The sequence below is a fragment of the Natator depressus genome, chromosome 5 (genome assembly GCF_965152275.1).
Source record: "Natator depressus isolate rNatDep1 chromosome 5, rNatDep2.hap1, whole genome shotgun sequence".
Taxonomy (NCBI): domain Eukaryota; kingdom Metazoa; phylum Chordata; order Testudines; family Cheloniidae; genus Natator; species Natator depressus.
This window is the reverse complement of record NC_134238.1, coordinates 117,451,131-117,467,128: the sequence shown is the minus strand read 5'-3', so window position 1 is coordinate 117,467,128 and position 15,998 is coordinate 117,451,131. Positions and strand designations below refer to the sequence as shown.

General features: G+C 46.7%; 1 protein-coding gene across 2 annotated transcripts in view; it reads right to left on the bottom strand.

The window, feature by feature from the left end:
* Window positions 1–8,055: 8,055 nt before the first annotated feature.
* Window positions 8,056–15,998, bottom strand: part of TMEM215 (transmembrane protein 215) — a 68,171-nt gene continuing 60,228 nt past the window's right edge. The window contains exon 2 of one of the 2 annotated variants that reach the window (XM_074952108.1): window positions 8,056–8,165. The gene's annotated coding sequence lies outside the window, so the exon portion shown is untranslated. The remainder of the gene's footprint in view (window positions 8,166–15,998) is intronic. The other variant, XM_074952109.1, reaches the window with a different exon arrangement.

Below are 15,998 nucleotides of genomic sequence, written 5' to 3'. Positions count from 1 at the left end.
AATACTGTCACTAAAAATTCCAACTCTTTCTCTCTCATTGTCACTAGTGATTAAACAAATATAAGCATATAAATACCTTTATGAGGGACTGTATATTTTATGTGGTGATGGTTCCATCTGCAGCAACCCTCCCAAATCTCTTCATTTGACAGATAACACTTGAAAACTCACCACCCACCTTAAAAAAGTCAGAGCTAAAACATTATCTTTATACAGCACAGGTTCATAGCAATGCTTTATTCTGCACACGCACATTTGCATTGACCTGGCTTCCACTGAACCCAGTCCTTCTCTATATCATATAGCGACAGAAACCAAGGATCTCCAGAACAGATAGGGCATGAAATTTGCTGACTAGAATTTTTAAAAGGCCAGCTATTGGTCGCAACATAGGAAAGTTTAATTAGAAATTGGAATTAGTTACAGAAAGATGAAATGCCAAGCTCTTACAATCTGGATGCCTCAAATTAATCTCCTTAATCCACATATTGAGTTACCTGAGCAAGTTACCCGATTTTCAAAAAGTGATGAGTGTCCAGCAGTTCCCACTGACAAACATATCATTGACTATGATTAAGCATGTAGGGTCCTGATTTTAGGCACCCCACCCATTACGGAAAAATTGGGCAAAGATTTTATTCTGAAGCAAGATCAACCATCATGAAATGTATTTAACCCACTATGCCTTGGAGAATGGTCTTAGCAAAGAGCTAATGCAACACTGTAGTTGAGACTTCACTAAGCATGCGGAAAAGACAGCAAATTCCAAGTAATAGTTTCAATAGCAACCTCAGCATCAACCCCTCCAGCCCCTCTATACAAGTGTAATGTTGTGTTTCTGTATACTATTCCCTTTAACGTCTCAGGAACGTGAAACCTGAAATCAGAGCATGAGCTGTAAATTCAACCTCAGACTGACCTCCCTGCAGCCTCAAGGATGGGGTGACTCATCCAGTCAGAAGGCAGGCCAGGTTGCTTCCAGCTCCTCACTCTCCCTGGGTTTTCCACACTAGCAAAAATGCAATAGTTTTCATCTCCCTCATCCCAGGAGCTTGTCCGAACACGCTGTTGAAGGGTTGCACCGAATCAATACCTCCCATCTCCTCCTTGGTGGCCCTCCATTCCTAGCCACGCCAAGGGACTTTGTGGGTTGTATTGGCTGCTATAGGCCCCATTCAAATGGAGTGGGGATTGTGGCCACTTTACCCCATCGGAACTTCTCTGCTCCCAGTGGACTATTTCTCTGGCCCTCTACCGAGGTCTCTGTCTGCAGAAGTTTGAAGGCCCAGCAGTGAATTTGTCCCCCAGTACTTGAGGGATGTTTCTGCCGTTGCTGTGGGAAATACAGTTATGAGACTCTTGGGGCATGCGAAATCTCAGCCACAACTGACATTGCTAACGCAAGATTTAAGTTCAATTCATGAAGCCAGGCTGAGAAATAATTTTAAAACGTGGTACTGTCCTGCAGAGAAAAGGACATTAGAGGTGGACAGATACTAGTCGATGAATAATTTCAACAAATATTTTGGTCCAGTATTCAACCAAATCTGAATTGAAGGTAAAAGCAAAATTAACAAAGACAATTGAGTTAATGCTAGTGACAGAAAAGTGCCCTTGTGACGGGGCGCACCTCCTTTCCCGCTGACAGCGAGCACCCCTGGACTCAGGCCGTGCCAGTTACCTGTGCCTGCAGCGCATGTTCTGCCTGGAGGAGGGGAGCTTAAAAAGTTGAAGCTGGCCACAGAGCAAGGAAGAAAAGTTGGCCCAAAAAGAGAGGCTGCTAGAGACTGTGACAAAGCTCAGTATCCAGAGGAACCTAGCCCAAGGCAGTGACTAGCCTTTCCTTCCCTCCTCTCCACCTTCTTGGTTTTCAGCAGACAGACATTGCAGCCCTGAGAGGAGGCTCCGGATATCTGCTCTCCGGTGCCCAGTGCCAAGGACAGGAGATAATTAGACTCAGAAAGGACTCCAGGAGTGAGCTCAACTACTGAGCTTGCTCAGGAGTGGGTGTTCTGAAGGGACACAGACGGCAGCCAAGCGCAGGCGGAGAGCTGGCCGACTACAACCCTCCATAATTCAACACAGCAACAAGGGCTAACTTTTTTGAAGTCTTTAATAAAGTGTCCCAGAACTGATCAAGTCAGCATGACACAGAAAGATGCATTTTGGAATCTCTTTGATAAACCAGGAAGGGCCAGCGCATTTCACAGAGGAGAAAACTATTTTGTAAAAGGTTACTTGAAAGTTTTTGCTGTACTGAATGCCCCATGCAGTCTGGCATACATTTCTATAAGCAGGCTTAACTCCAGCCATGTCTCCATTTCATCTTCTCTCTGCAATCTCCTGCCAGATGTCCTGCTGTAATTTAACCTTAATGTGACCCAAACTGAACTTATGTTCCTTCCCTTGCCCTGTCTTTCACTTTCTGTAACTGGTCTCTGCACCTCCATCCTGCCGGTCGCTCAGGCCCATAACCTGCAGGATCTCTTTTCCCTTGCCCAATGCATCCAGGCATAGTACAGTTCCTGTTTCTTCCCCCTCCAGGGCATTTCCTAAATTCAATATTGCTTTTCTATCCACAACATTAATACTCTAGTTCAGGGCCTCACCTTCTCCCAATGAACCCTTCTTTTCTCTGGCCTTTATCACTCCCCTCCAGGCTACTCCAAACATGGCGGCTAGCATCGTCTTCCTTTGGGTCTTGCTCTGACCACACTCCCCTCTTTGAATCCCTCCACTGTCTCTTATCTTCAGCTCGACTCACTGAAGCTTCCCGACCTCTTCAAGGCCCTCTACACTTCTGCCCTTCCTCCCTTATCCACATGTTTTCCCTTATTGCCTGTTTCCTCTGCTCCTTCAACAGTCCATCCATTTGTTATGTTCTCCCAGAGCCACCTCTGTCCTTCCTTCCATAGTGCCCATGAATTACACAGTGCCTCTGAATTACTACACTAGACCACGACCCCCTCCTTCACATCCTCATGTTCTACCTCTGCTGTGACACCTACAAGAAATCATCCAGCTCATGTCGGGTTGGTACTAGATCAGCCGGGGATAGCCAATTAAAAAATCCCCAATCCCCAAGACAAAACATCAGGGACCACAAGTTATGCAATAGCTATTTATATAGCTGTGTGATCTTATTTTCAGTTCTCTTCTCCTGCCTCCCTCCCTCCCGCCCTGCCCTCTGTCATTGAGACTTATTGCAACTTGGCTCAGATTAGACTAACTTCTTCAGAGCAGAGACTGTCTCTTGCTTTGTGAGTGTGCTAGGTTCTGTACAATGGGGCCTGGTCCTGACTGGGGCCTTTAGGTGCTGCCATAATACAATAGTTAATATAATTTTCATTATAATTTGGCAGTTTGGCTTTGTCAAAGCCTTTAACTTATGAGACTGTAGGATCCTTGGAAGAAACACCAAGGAAGGCCTCCCCCGATGGCTATGACTGATACTTTGATAATGCCAGTTTGAACTGGTGGTTGCATGTGCCCATTTATAGGTACTAGAACCAGTCGGTTTTAGGTAAGCAACCTTTTCATCTCAGCCAGTGCAGCAACCACTTCGCAGCCCTGCCACAGAGCCATAGTTAAGGGTAGGATTTTCAAAACCTCTTAAGGGGGCTAGGAGCACAAATAGGTTCACAAAAAATATACAGGGCTAGGTCGTATCTTTAGGCACAGCCCTATAGAAGGGGTAGGGTTGCCAACTTTCTAACTGCAGAAAACTGAACACCCTTGCCCTATCCCGGCCTGGCCCGTTCTCTGACACCCCGCCCCCCACTCACTCCAGCCCCACTACCTCAGTCACTCACTCTCCCCTACCCTCACTCACTTTCACTGGGCTAGGGCAGGGGGTTGGAGTGCAGATAAGGTGACCAGATATCCTGATTTTATAGGGACAGTCCCAATATTTGGGGCTTTGTCGTATACAGGTGCCTATTACCCCCCACCCCCGTCCCGATTTTTCACACTTGCTGTCTGGTCACACTAAGTGCAGGAGGCCATAAGGGCTGCAGCTGGGGGTGCGGGTTCTGAGGTGGGGCCAGAAATGAAGGGTTCAGGGTACGGAAGGGGGCTCAGGGCTCATGTAGGGGGTTGGGATGCAGGAGGGGGGTTGGGGTATGGGCTCCAGCTGGGCGGCATTTACCTCAGGTGGCTCCCAGTTGGCAGCACAGTGGGGCTAAGGCAGGCTCCCTGCCTGCCCTGGCTCCGCACAGCTCCTGGAAGCAGCTGGCATGTCCGGCCCCTAGGCAGAGGTGTGGCCAGGCAGCTCTGCATACCCTCTGCAGCTCCCATTAGCCACGGTTCCCGGCCAATGGGAGCTGAGGAGACAGCACTGGGGGAAAGGGCAGCACGCGGAGCTTCCCTGATCGCCCTGAGCTTAGGGGCCACAGGGACATGCCAGCCACTTCTGGGAGCTATGCAGAGCCAGGGCAGGCAGGGAGCCTGCCGTAGCCCCGCTACACTGCCAACCGGACTTTTAACAGCCTAGTCAGCGGTGCTGACCAAAGCTCCCAAGGTCTCTCTTCGACCGGGTGTTCCAGTGGAAAACAGAATGCCTGGCAAACCTAAGAAGGGGTGGTGAATAGCTGCACCACACTTACAAGAGACCCTTAGGGTCACACTTCCCCCTCCATCTCCTCCCTTGCTCCAGGGTTGTGTCAGACAGTAATTTTCCACAGCCCCTTTTACAGGGGATGGATCAGCATTCACATCGCAATTCCCATCAGTATCCGGCCCAGGCCGGGCAAGCTAATGATCCAACCAGTGGACCAAATTTGGTGATGAATCCTGGTCATGTGCCACCTGAGGCACATTGCGCATTCGCTAAGACGACGCCCCTTACCAAGCACCAAACAGCATACTCTGGCTTGTGCCTTAGAGGGTACAGAATCAAGGCTTAGCTCACCCTGCCCCTCTCCAAATCTTTCCTGTCCACCCTACCAGCATGGAGAGGACAGCTGTTTAGAACCTGCTCTTCCTCATCGCACCTGTAATTGTAATGCAGGGAAGCTACACATGGGAATGGGACTGGAGTCTTACTTCCTCTTTACAGGCATATTAGAGCTAGTCAAAGTGTACCCCCTAGACACATCAACCATCCACATCCCAGACCAAGCTCCAGTCCTGGGATCTGTGCTCTATGCATAATTTAGTTGCAAATATGGTATCAGCATGACATGGTGTTGATGGTCACAGTCACCAGGGTATGATGGGGGGGTGCTTAACTCACCGCTAGGATGGCGCCTCCTGCTGGCCATTCTGAAGATTAGCTTCTTGAGGTGAATGTCCCTTCCCATAGTTGCACGCCATCTCTCTCCTTCTCTCTCTCTGGGTCTGCAGCCCTCCTCTTGCTCCACAAGCTGCTGTAGACTGAGAAGGGGGCTAACTAACCTGATGGGTCACAGCTAAGAGGAATCAGGTGGCTAAGCAATCCCCTGGCGCAGTGAGGGAGCTCAGCTGGGGAGGAATGAACTGGGCTGGATGTATAAAGACAGAAAATTGGAAGCAGAGTGGTGGGCTGGGAAAGTCTACAGTCACTGCATGAGAGGCGTGTTTGGAGGTTCCAGAGACAGGCAGTCTATCGTTACTCCCTTGGAGGAGTGAGCTGGGAGGCAGGGTGAGGGGAGTGCCAGAAGGTAAGGAAAGGGCTCAGGGAAAGGAGTAAGGTCTAGAAGGAAACAGACCTTGGCAGCGGACTAGAGGGTGCCTGAGCCAGAACCTGGAGTACAGGATGGACCTGGTTCCCCTGCTAGCCACGGAGGATGTGGTACCATGGGCAGCGAGAGGGAAGACTCCTTAAGACTGAGAAAGTGAACTGTAGTTTAGCCACTGGCAGTGGAGTGCTGGTGTACTGATAGGAAAGGGTGCAGTTACTTGTGTGTCTAAAGTGTCCTTGCCCTCATCTTTACTAGTGAATAGAAGCGGTGTGGTGTGAGTATCATGGCACTGCTGATGGAAGAGATAGAAATCACTGCCCATAGAGATGGAAATGACCTGTTAGGTAAAGTAGTCCATCTCTCTGCCAGGACAGGATTACTCCCTGGAATATTTTTTAATAAGTACTGCAGTAAAGCCATGGGCTCTCCATCGGGACTGCAGTCCCAGTGTGTTGGCACTGCAAACACATAGCTAGAAGAGGGGGGAGATCTTAAAGGCACAAATGGGAGTTAGGTGACTGACCCTCATTGTCAATAGATTCCCATTTGTGCCTTTGAAAGCCTCCCCCAACATCCCCATCTCAAAGAGTTTACAGTCTGAACAGGTCAGTGACTTAAAAAGGACTTTTAGAAACAGTTAGCAGTTTGAAAGTGTAAACAAAATTCAAATGAATAAACAACGTTTAACTTTTTGGACACATAATGTATAAGTGATATTTGGTAAAAGGAGGTGTGACAGGGCATGACTCACCGGCACGGTGCCTCCTGCTGGTCATCTAGGGAATCAGCTCTTTCAGCACAGAGCATCCTCTGCAGGCCAATGGAGGGCTAGACGTGTCCCTCCCAGACCCTGGTGCCCACTCTACATCTGGGTTCTGCCCCCCAGAAACAACCCACAATCAGGGTCTCCCCACCCAGGGGAACCCCCAACCCTCTATCCCCACCTTACCTCAGCGGCTACTGCCAGTCACCATCTAGCCCCCACTCCCTGGGGCAGACTGCAGTCTGTAAACCACTCATCATCGGCAAGGGGGGTTGGACCAGATGCCTATCTCTGGGCTGCACCAGTACCTTTTGTGGGCCCTTAACTCAGCCTGGGGTTTTGCTAGGCTGGAGCTCCCTCTGTCCTTCCCCAGCACTGCTCCACCCTAGGTACCCTCCTGAGCTTCCCCAGCAGCCTAGTCCTTCTCTCTCTAGAGCCAGAGAGAGACTGTGTCCTTCTGGCCCACCGCCCTCTTCTAAGGGTCAGCTGGGCTCTGATTGCACTGGCTACAGTTGTGGCTGCTTTCCCAATTAGCCCAGCTTTCCTCGCTGCAGCCGTCTCCGGGGCTTCTTTATCCCCTTCCGGCAGGAGCGGGGTGACCACCCCATTACAGGAGGAAAGAAACAGCTCAAGTAAGGCTCACCACTGACAAAGCACATCCTCAAAGGAGAGCATTAATGTTGACATTGGGCTCAATAATCACTGAAGAGAGAAAGACATCACAGGGCAGTGGAAAGAGTGGATTATAGTTCTGTGATTGTGATCTGATGGAAAATAAAAATCCCCTCTTAAGAGTTGAGTTATCAAATCATAACCTCCTACTGACAGGGGTAAGGGCCTGATCCAGTGCTCATTGAAATCACTGGGAATCCTTCCACTGATTTCAGCAGAATTTGAATCAGCCCCTAAATGCAAGTGGAACCCCTTCAGTGTAGGCTGTACCTTACCATCTCTAGCCCAATCTCAATAATCATCCACACCAAGCATTAGCAGTCCACCTCTGAGCCATTGCTTCTGCCATCAAAGTTATTGTCCAGCTAATAGAGTGTGTGGTCTCCTCTGAGGTGCTAGATCTGATAGGAAAAGAAATTGTAGACAAACAAATGGCATTTGACAGAAGGCAAATGTGCCTGCCATAGGAATGAACGTAGCATATTCAAGGAAGCTTTGAGTCTTGGTTTTCAGTGAAATGCCAGATGCAGCTTTCTCATAGAAGTCCAGTGCTACTTTGGGTCGCTAGAAAACCCATTCAGTGTCTGAAGCCAGAATGAGGCATACAGTATACAGAGGGGAAAAGACACATTAGGGCAAAGTATGGATTTAAATGGATACATCGAACCAAATTCATCCCTGAGGTAATGCCACTGAAGTGAAGGGAGTTACCTCAGGGATGAATTTGGCCAATCGGAGCTAACTAGCTTAATCCACCGAGACATGGAATTATCCCTCACTCCACATCTGGCACCTACAGCGAGATCTGCCAAAGTAGATTTCCCTAAAAGCAAGGGCAGCATGCCAGCTAAGTTACATTGTTCCTGTGCACTGCAGACAACTGCAGAACATCCTGCTTATATGAGTAGATTGTCAGGATCGGAAGAATTTAGCCTCCAGTAATGTTTGTCTTACTTCCCTCCTTCATCTTTGGTGGCACTACTTCCTTCAGCTCAAGGTCACTCATTCTAGGGAAGCCCTCCGAGTGCTTCTTCAGTATCCAAGACTGGGTTCATACCATTCTGCCTCACCTGCAGAGGAAAAGAATGCAATCAGCTGCTGTGACCTGAGTGGCTGGACAGTACTTTAACAGCGACATCAGCAGAGCGCACCTTTCTTTACACAACGCTCTTAATCGAAAGGGGAAATCATCCCACAACCGTAAGAGTTACAGAGAAGAGCATTTGTGCTAAAGCACTAGCTAAGGTGGAGAGGTTGGGGGCATAGGGGAAATGGTACGACCAGAGTGAGCAGTCCCCAGGCAGCGTAATGACCTGTAGAAAGCTTTCATGGGCCAACGTTATTTAAATCAGCTCTGATGCTGCTCTAAATTAACCCAGTGGCTGACCTGAGGACCAGGGGAGCTGGAAAGGTGGTAGAAAGCTACCTCTGCCCAGGCCTCACTGTTCAGGCTGCTCCAGCACCCTGAAGATGGAGCTGTTTGTATCAGGTTAAGAGTTCGTAGGCATTCACAACAGTGCAATAGTGCTAGGACAATATAAAAGAGTTACAGAAGTAAATTGTCTCTGCAGTGTAAGCAGGGAGGCCTTCCATGCTGAATTTCTCTCTTCCCCCACCTTTAGAAAAGGCACAATATATTGAATGCAAAACCTCTTTGGGGGGGCTGTGTTCATTGTGAGACATTAAGCACCCTAAAGTTAAGGGGCCTGATTCTCTTTTCAGTTATACTGGTGTAAATCAGGAGTAATTCCACTGATGTCATTCAAGTATAAAATGAGGGTGTCAGAAAAGCGTATTGCCTGATTCTGCTCTCACTTTGGTGTAATTTCACTGGCTGCAATGATGTTACTCCCCATCCTCCCCCCCTCGATTCTAAATCAGGCCCGTGGTATGCATTTAACAGCAAAAATTACTTACTACGTTGTAGCAAGCAGTAAAGAGCCGTGGTATCTAAATTTTCATGTATAAAACCCTCCTATTACAGGTTCATGTTATATTCTCCATATATCACATATGCCACTGGTTGGAGTAAAGTCCATGAGTCAGCATAATCTGACATACCAGACTTGGAGGATCACAACACGTTCTAAAAAAGCAACAAACCCCCAAATTAAGCCAAGGCAATGCACTAAAAAGGAGAAGCAATGACCCTTAAGACACAGAATATATAGTGCTGCTTAAATATATTCTGCAGGGTACTTTAACCATTATAACAGCATGACGCAGATTAAAGTTATGCAGATCTAAATTCCCCATTTTGCTGGGCCAAAAGTGTATCCAACACATATGCTTATACTTAAATTTCAATATATAGATCTTATAACTCATTAATCAAAGTGCTCCAAAATCCACATTAGAAAAATAAAATAATTAAAGAACCAGTGTAATCGAATTACAGAATTGTTCCAAAGGAATTGTCTGTGTTAAAGTATGTCATGGACTGAACTGAGCTTATTTAACAGTTGTCACCTAATATTTGTCTGTGAGATCTTTAGGCCATGAACGCTGGGTCAAATTCATGCATGGAATAATTTCACAGGCTTGATTTTCTCTGTGTCTGTCAAGCAATCCATGTTTGTAGCATGGTATAGGTGACTAATAATAATATTAAATACAAAAACATCCTTCTTAAAACCAGATTTAAGAAAGGATGTAAAGATAAACTTGCTTTCCATTCTGAATAAACAGGGAATACCTTTACCTGTAAAGATCTACAGTTCAGACTTACAAGCATTCAACAGGAGAGTACCATACAGGTACAGAAATGCTCCCTATATAGAACGGGGACCCACCCTGACAACAAAACTATGTAAGTAGTGGTAAGTTTCTTAAAGGAACAGCTCTTCTACTGACAGTATAATAGTTGAACCGACCAGCTGGCCTGGCCTACTAGCTAAATCCCACTAGCAGCTTCCCTTTCGTGGAAACTTTATTTTATATACCTACACGTTAACATTTCAGCGCCGGATCAAGTGCCACATTGTGTCTTGTGTTATCTGCCCATGGGAGCAGAATTAGGTCATGATCCTACAAGCTGCTCGGTGCAGACAGGCTCTTAAGGCCCCATAGAACCGCCTTGAAATGGATGAGGCTCTTGACAAGTGCAGAGCTCCATCCGTGCAGAGCAGCTCGCAGGTACAGAGCCTTTGTTGTCCACGCGATGAAGGGAGGGAGTTGGAACCATCTGGTGCAAATAAGTGTAGCTCCATTGACTTGAGTGGAGCTATGCCTATTTACACCAGCTGATGATCTGGACTCTTGTCTGTTCCTGATTGTAACATACCACTGAAAGCTGTAGAACTATGCTGCGTAAATAGCAGATAAGACAGATGTCTACACTGTTCCCAGATCTCTTTTCTTGATAATCTGTCTATTTTAGCTGTTCCTCTAGCATTCATCACTGGCATATCTACAGTGGTCATTTAGATTTGCACAGTGTTGTCCACTGAGAGCTCAATAGAAGATTCCACTCTTCATCTGTCCCAGGGTCCTGGAAGCTCTACTTTTCCTTCAGTGTTACTATGATTATAGCCAGATCTGCACCTCATATAAATCGGTGTAGTTCCATTGACTTCAGAGGAGCTATGCTGATTTACTTCAGTTGAGGATGTGGCTGATTTGTTTATTCTTTGGTTTTGTTAACACCTATTGAACTGCAATGCCTAATAGACCCTTAGGTGAAAGAATGTGTTTGTTTTTTAAGCTTCAACAGTCCCATCCCTTCAATTACATTGTAAGTTCACAATGCACATCTCTGAGACCACGCCAAAAGGCCTCCAGCAAAACCTGGAAAGATCAGCCTGGATATGCCTGATATTTCTAAGGTAAAACACAAGCAGAAAGAAACAATGCCTTTCATCTCATTATAAAGAAACAAAAAGAGGTACACACTCAAAAGGGCCTGATTCGCCACTCACTTTCGTAGATTTGAGGCCCGTGTAATTCCACTCAGTCCAATGCATTTGATGACTGTAATAAAACTGATGAAACTAATGGGAGAATGGTTTCAGAGGCCCATAATTTTAAAAAATCCTTTGCTGGTCACCTTTAAGAGCATTAACCAACAAATGCAATTGCAAAATACACTTAAATGTTCCTGAAAACTTTCGGCTTCATTCTACGTTTTCTCTCTGTTTTCTCTTCCATGGGAGTTCTGCACAAGGAGTTGCAGAATCAAGTCCTTAATGATTTGGCTTGGGGTAGTCAAAGAAATCTAATGGCATTAGATGCTCAACTCTCACTGAATTGCCAGTGCTATTTGGATACCTAATTCCCTTAGGCTCCTTTGAAAATCCCAGTCTTATGATGTGCCATTGAATCCAAGCACTATATGGACCAATCATGCAAGGTTCTGATGGTGGCCTGGGAGTGCTAAGTGCCCTTAGCCCACAGTGAAATCGTTCTGAAGATAAGGTTTGAGAGAAATCTAGCATTGTGGCCTCACAGGGAAAGGTTATGTAATAACCAGTGGAAAACATGCAAGGCATGCAATCACTGATCTGCAATGACTATGCCCTATGCCAGATCACCCATCTCATTTGCCTACTCCAAGACCACGCAAAAGCATTTAGAGCAGGGGTTCTCAAACTTCATTGCGCTGTGACCTCCATCTGACAACAAAAATTACTACACGATCCCAGGAGAGGGGAACAAAGCCTGTGCCCACCCAAGCCCAGGCCAAAGCCAAAGCCCAAGGGCTTCAGCCCTGGGCAGAGGGCCTGTAACCTGAGCCCCAAGCAGTGGGACTCAGGCTTCAGCTTCAGCCCCAGGCCCCAGCAAGTCTAACGCTAGCCCTGGCAACCCCATTAAAACAGGGTAGCGACCTAAGTTCCCTGTAAACTTAGCACCATGCAGGCATCCCCCTCCCCCCACCTAGCCCGGCCCCCAACCTGCTGCTTGAGGGGCGCCCCTGCCCCAGGCCCAACTCAGTCAGCCTGCGGCCCTGACTTGCCACAGCCAGGGTGGCACGGCCCGGGCCAGCCCCAGGCGCAGCCGGGGCAACACAGCGCTGCCCGACTGTGGAGTGGCCTGGAACGAGCTGCGGCCAGGGTGGCGCAGCCCAGCCCGGACCCGGGCACAGCCAGAGTGGCCTGGGTGGCCCTCTCCTGGCCCGGACCTGCTGAGGGCTGGGGGTGTGGCACCTATCCTGCAGCCCCAGTCCCAGAGCTCCCGCAGCGGGAAGAGGCACCTCTCACCCCCAGCCCAGGTGCTGCTGCAGGAAGAGAGAGCTGGGGGAGTCCTCTCTCCCTTTCATAGCCCCAGAGCTCCCTCCTGCACCCCAAAGCCCTCATCCCCAGCCCCACTCCAGAGCCTGCACCCCCAGATGGAGCCCTCACCCCCTGCACTCAACCCTCTGCCCCAGCCCTGAGCCCTTCATCCCCGGCCCCACCCCAGAGCCCACACCCCCAGCCAGAGCCTTCACACCCCTGCACCCCAGCCCTGAGCCCCCTCCCACACTCCAAACCCCTCGGCCTCACTCCACCACATGAATTTTGTTATATGCACCAATATGAAGGTGATGTGTCACACCTCACCTCCATATTGGCGCGCATAATAAAATTCATTCCACACACGGGTGGGAAAAATTAGAGGGAACACTGGTCGCGACCCACTTTGGGGTTCCAATCCACGGTTTAAGAACTACTGATTTAGAGGGTGTGGCTGCTGCTACACATGAGTACATTTGGTGGATGGTTGAGTTAGAGATTCTGAAACAAGACGACAATGAAAGGCTCAGGAGAGTATGTTCTCACTACGGGTTTGATTCACCACCTTTGTTTGAGGTGGGGGTAACTTCATTGCCATTCATGGAGTTACATTGGCATAAAACTGGGGTGACGCAGTAGTGAATCAGGCCCTATGTTTTTAGATCCATGATTCAAAGATGCTACGAGTCTTTATTTTGCCAAAGGTAAAGTCACTCCAGTGAGATTCTCATTGACAATATCTTAGGTCAGTCCTGAAATCCTTACTCAGTTTTACTCAGTCCCCTCTCAGGCAATACTCTGACCTTACTGAACCTCCTTAGGGCAACAGCTGAGGACTCCCCTTGCATAGAGGAATCCAGAACTAATGGAACGGGCATAAGGGGAGCACAGGAGGTGAGGCTGGAGCCTGAAGTGCTGCAGCCAGCCTGGCCTGTTAACAGATGTTATCCTCTGATGCAAGATAGAGCAGACCCTCCGGACCTTTCACTAGTGTGATCTCACCCCTCCCTCTTTTCACCATTTCCCTTTGATCTCTCATCTGCTGTCCCCATTAAAAAAAATTAAATAACATAGTTAGAATTATTCAGTGACCAGGCAACTTGCACATCTTACCAAGATAACCATGTAACACTGTCCTCCCATTTCCTTACTCTCTGACCTATTATCTGCCATTTCCTGTCCATTTTTAGGTGATATGGTCTTCGGGATAAGGATTGTGCCTTTTATTTGCTCTGTGAAGTGCCTAACACTTTGGGGCATCAGACAAATTATTATTATAATAATAATATTAAAGATGAGCCAAAACCAAAACCTTGATCTGAACCCCAGATCTGGGTTCCAGGTCGAAGTAAGGAGTTCATCTCCAGACTGGGTCAAATCTAAACACCCTCACCGTTGGGAATGTTCACAGTCACATCCAAATTTCAAACCCCTGAATTGTAGAGTTTGGAAGTAGGATTTTGTTTTTTTCCATTAAAGAGGCATGAATTTGGGATTTAACTCCGAGGATTTGGTTCAGACCCTTCTCTAGTTTGGAAACTTTATTCTTCTCATCCATGTATGACCCTCAATGTTCATCTTTTTCTGCCTTCACATCCTTCTCAAACCCAAGTCATAACAAGATTTGAAGGCAGCAGACCCTCCAGCAGAAATTGCCAAATCTGCTGAGACCCGTGTGATGGATTTTAGACAAGGCTAAGGACCATTTAAAAAAGTGCAGGGATTTGAAGACGAAGGTTGGGTATTTCTTATCTGAACTTTGTAGGAATGGGAGAACTCCTTTTCCTAAAGTTAAACCCATAAATAGGTTTATTTAAACTAACACCTTGAACCCAAACACCAGCCAACCTTCGGGAATGTTTGGATCAAGATCTGAAATTTATAGTTATAGCATCTAGAAGTATCTTTTCCAAGCCATTTGTGATTTTTTTGACCTTTTCCCCACTAAACACACCGTGATAAATGGAAGAGATAGGGGTAGCTCCATTTTATGGACACCCAGCCAGCCAATTAGCTACAAAATCCCTCTTAGTAGCTGTTCTCTACTTGCTTTAACTGTAAAGGGTTAAAAAGTCTCCCTACGATGCATAGGTAAAAGGAAGTGACCGGGCACCTGTCCAAAAGAGCCAATGGAAAGGCTAGAACTTTTTAATATTGAAACAAGACTCCCCTTTTGTCTGTCTCTGTTGTTGTTCTCGGGGAGAGGCAGACAGAGCTGCAACTATGCTGTAAGAAGCTTTGGGCCAGGTATGAAAAATCATCTGAATCATACCTAGAAACTACTCATTTGAAACCCCCAGATACATAAGTAGATCAGGAAATGTCTAGGAAGACGCGATTAGGTTTATTTCTTTTTATTTCCTTATGGTTTGTGGATTCCTCTGCACTAACCCCAAATGCTTTTGTTTTGCTTGTAACCTTTAAACTGGACCTCAATAAACTTATTCTTGATGATTAATCCTTGTAAGTGTTTTTTTTTTAAATCTAGCAAATACCTAAATTTCCAGATATATTTTCTTTCTTTTTGGTTTTAATAAAATTTACCTTTTTTAAGAACAAGATTGGGTTTTTGTGTCCTAAGAGGTTTGTGCACGTTGTTTAATTAGCTGGTGGCAATGGCTGATTTCCTTTGTTTTTGTTTCTCAGCTCTTACCCGGAGGAGAATCGGTCTTGACACATATATGTGATTTTCCTACAATTTACCAAAACAAATTCTCTGCCTTTGTTATGAGATACTGGTTAGATGTACTTCACATATAGACTCTGCAAATGGATTGGGATTTCCAGAGCCCAGTGTGACCCTTGTGTTCATGTTTAATCATTTAGGTACTTATTGCTAGTACAAAAAGACACAGAAGGAATGTTAATTGTTTAACATCAAGTCTTGTCAGAGATGTGGGTTCCAATTTTTAATTCAAATGATCGTTGATTTTTCTGCTGGGAATTTTTCATATGCTATACAATTCCAGAAATAGCCGCTGAGTCAATGATTAGCTGTTACACATTTGAGCCTAGATGCTGCTCTTAAATCAGGGATTTGGATAAGCAGGTGGATTTAAAATCAACATTGGATTATTCCTAGAATGTACCACAGCCACTGAGGATTTTCAAAAGCCTCACTCTGCTCCCTTTGAAGTCAACGGTAAAGCGCTCATTGGCCTCAATGGGAGCTGAAAGACCTCAGCAGCTCATCAGCAGCAGCTCAGTACAGGGCCCCTCATTGACTATTCACCCACTTTTCTGCCTCAGTCTTTGCAGCACCAACACCATGGTGCAGACACATCTTAAACCAGATTAGTAAAAACACGGCCCCTTTCTCCTTTTCATGACACCCCATGCCTTCTGCCACACTGCCACCCCTGATCATGAGCAGTGTTGCTACCAATTAGCCTCCCACGGAGCCCGGGTGTTAGGCTGTCAGTATTCTCAGTCAGATTAGTTTAACGGTTACCAGAACTCCAACTATCAACATGTAAAGATCTCCAAAATGACAAAAATCACAGCTATTTCCTGTTAAACCATGAAAATCCTGGAATCTATTCCTTCCATGCTAGAGATTAATCTGGTAATCCCTACACAGGCAGAGAATTTCAGTGTGTGTTCCCTACAGAAGAAGTTTCTTCCTAAGGACAGTCCTTCTTCCTACTCAGCATCTCACACTATAAATTAATATTCAGGGTTTGGTGTGGTTTATTT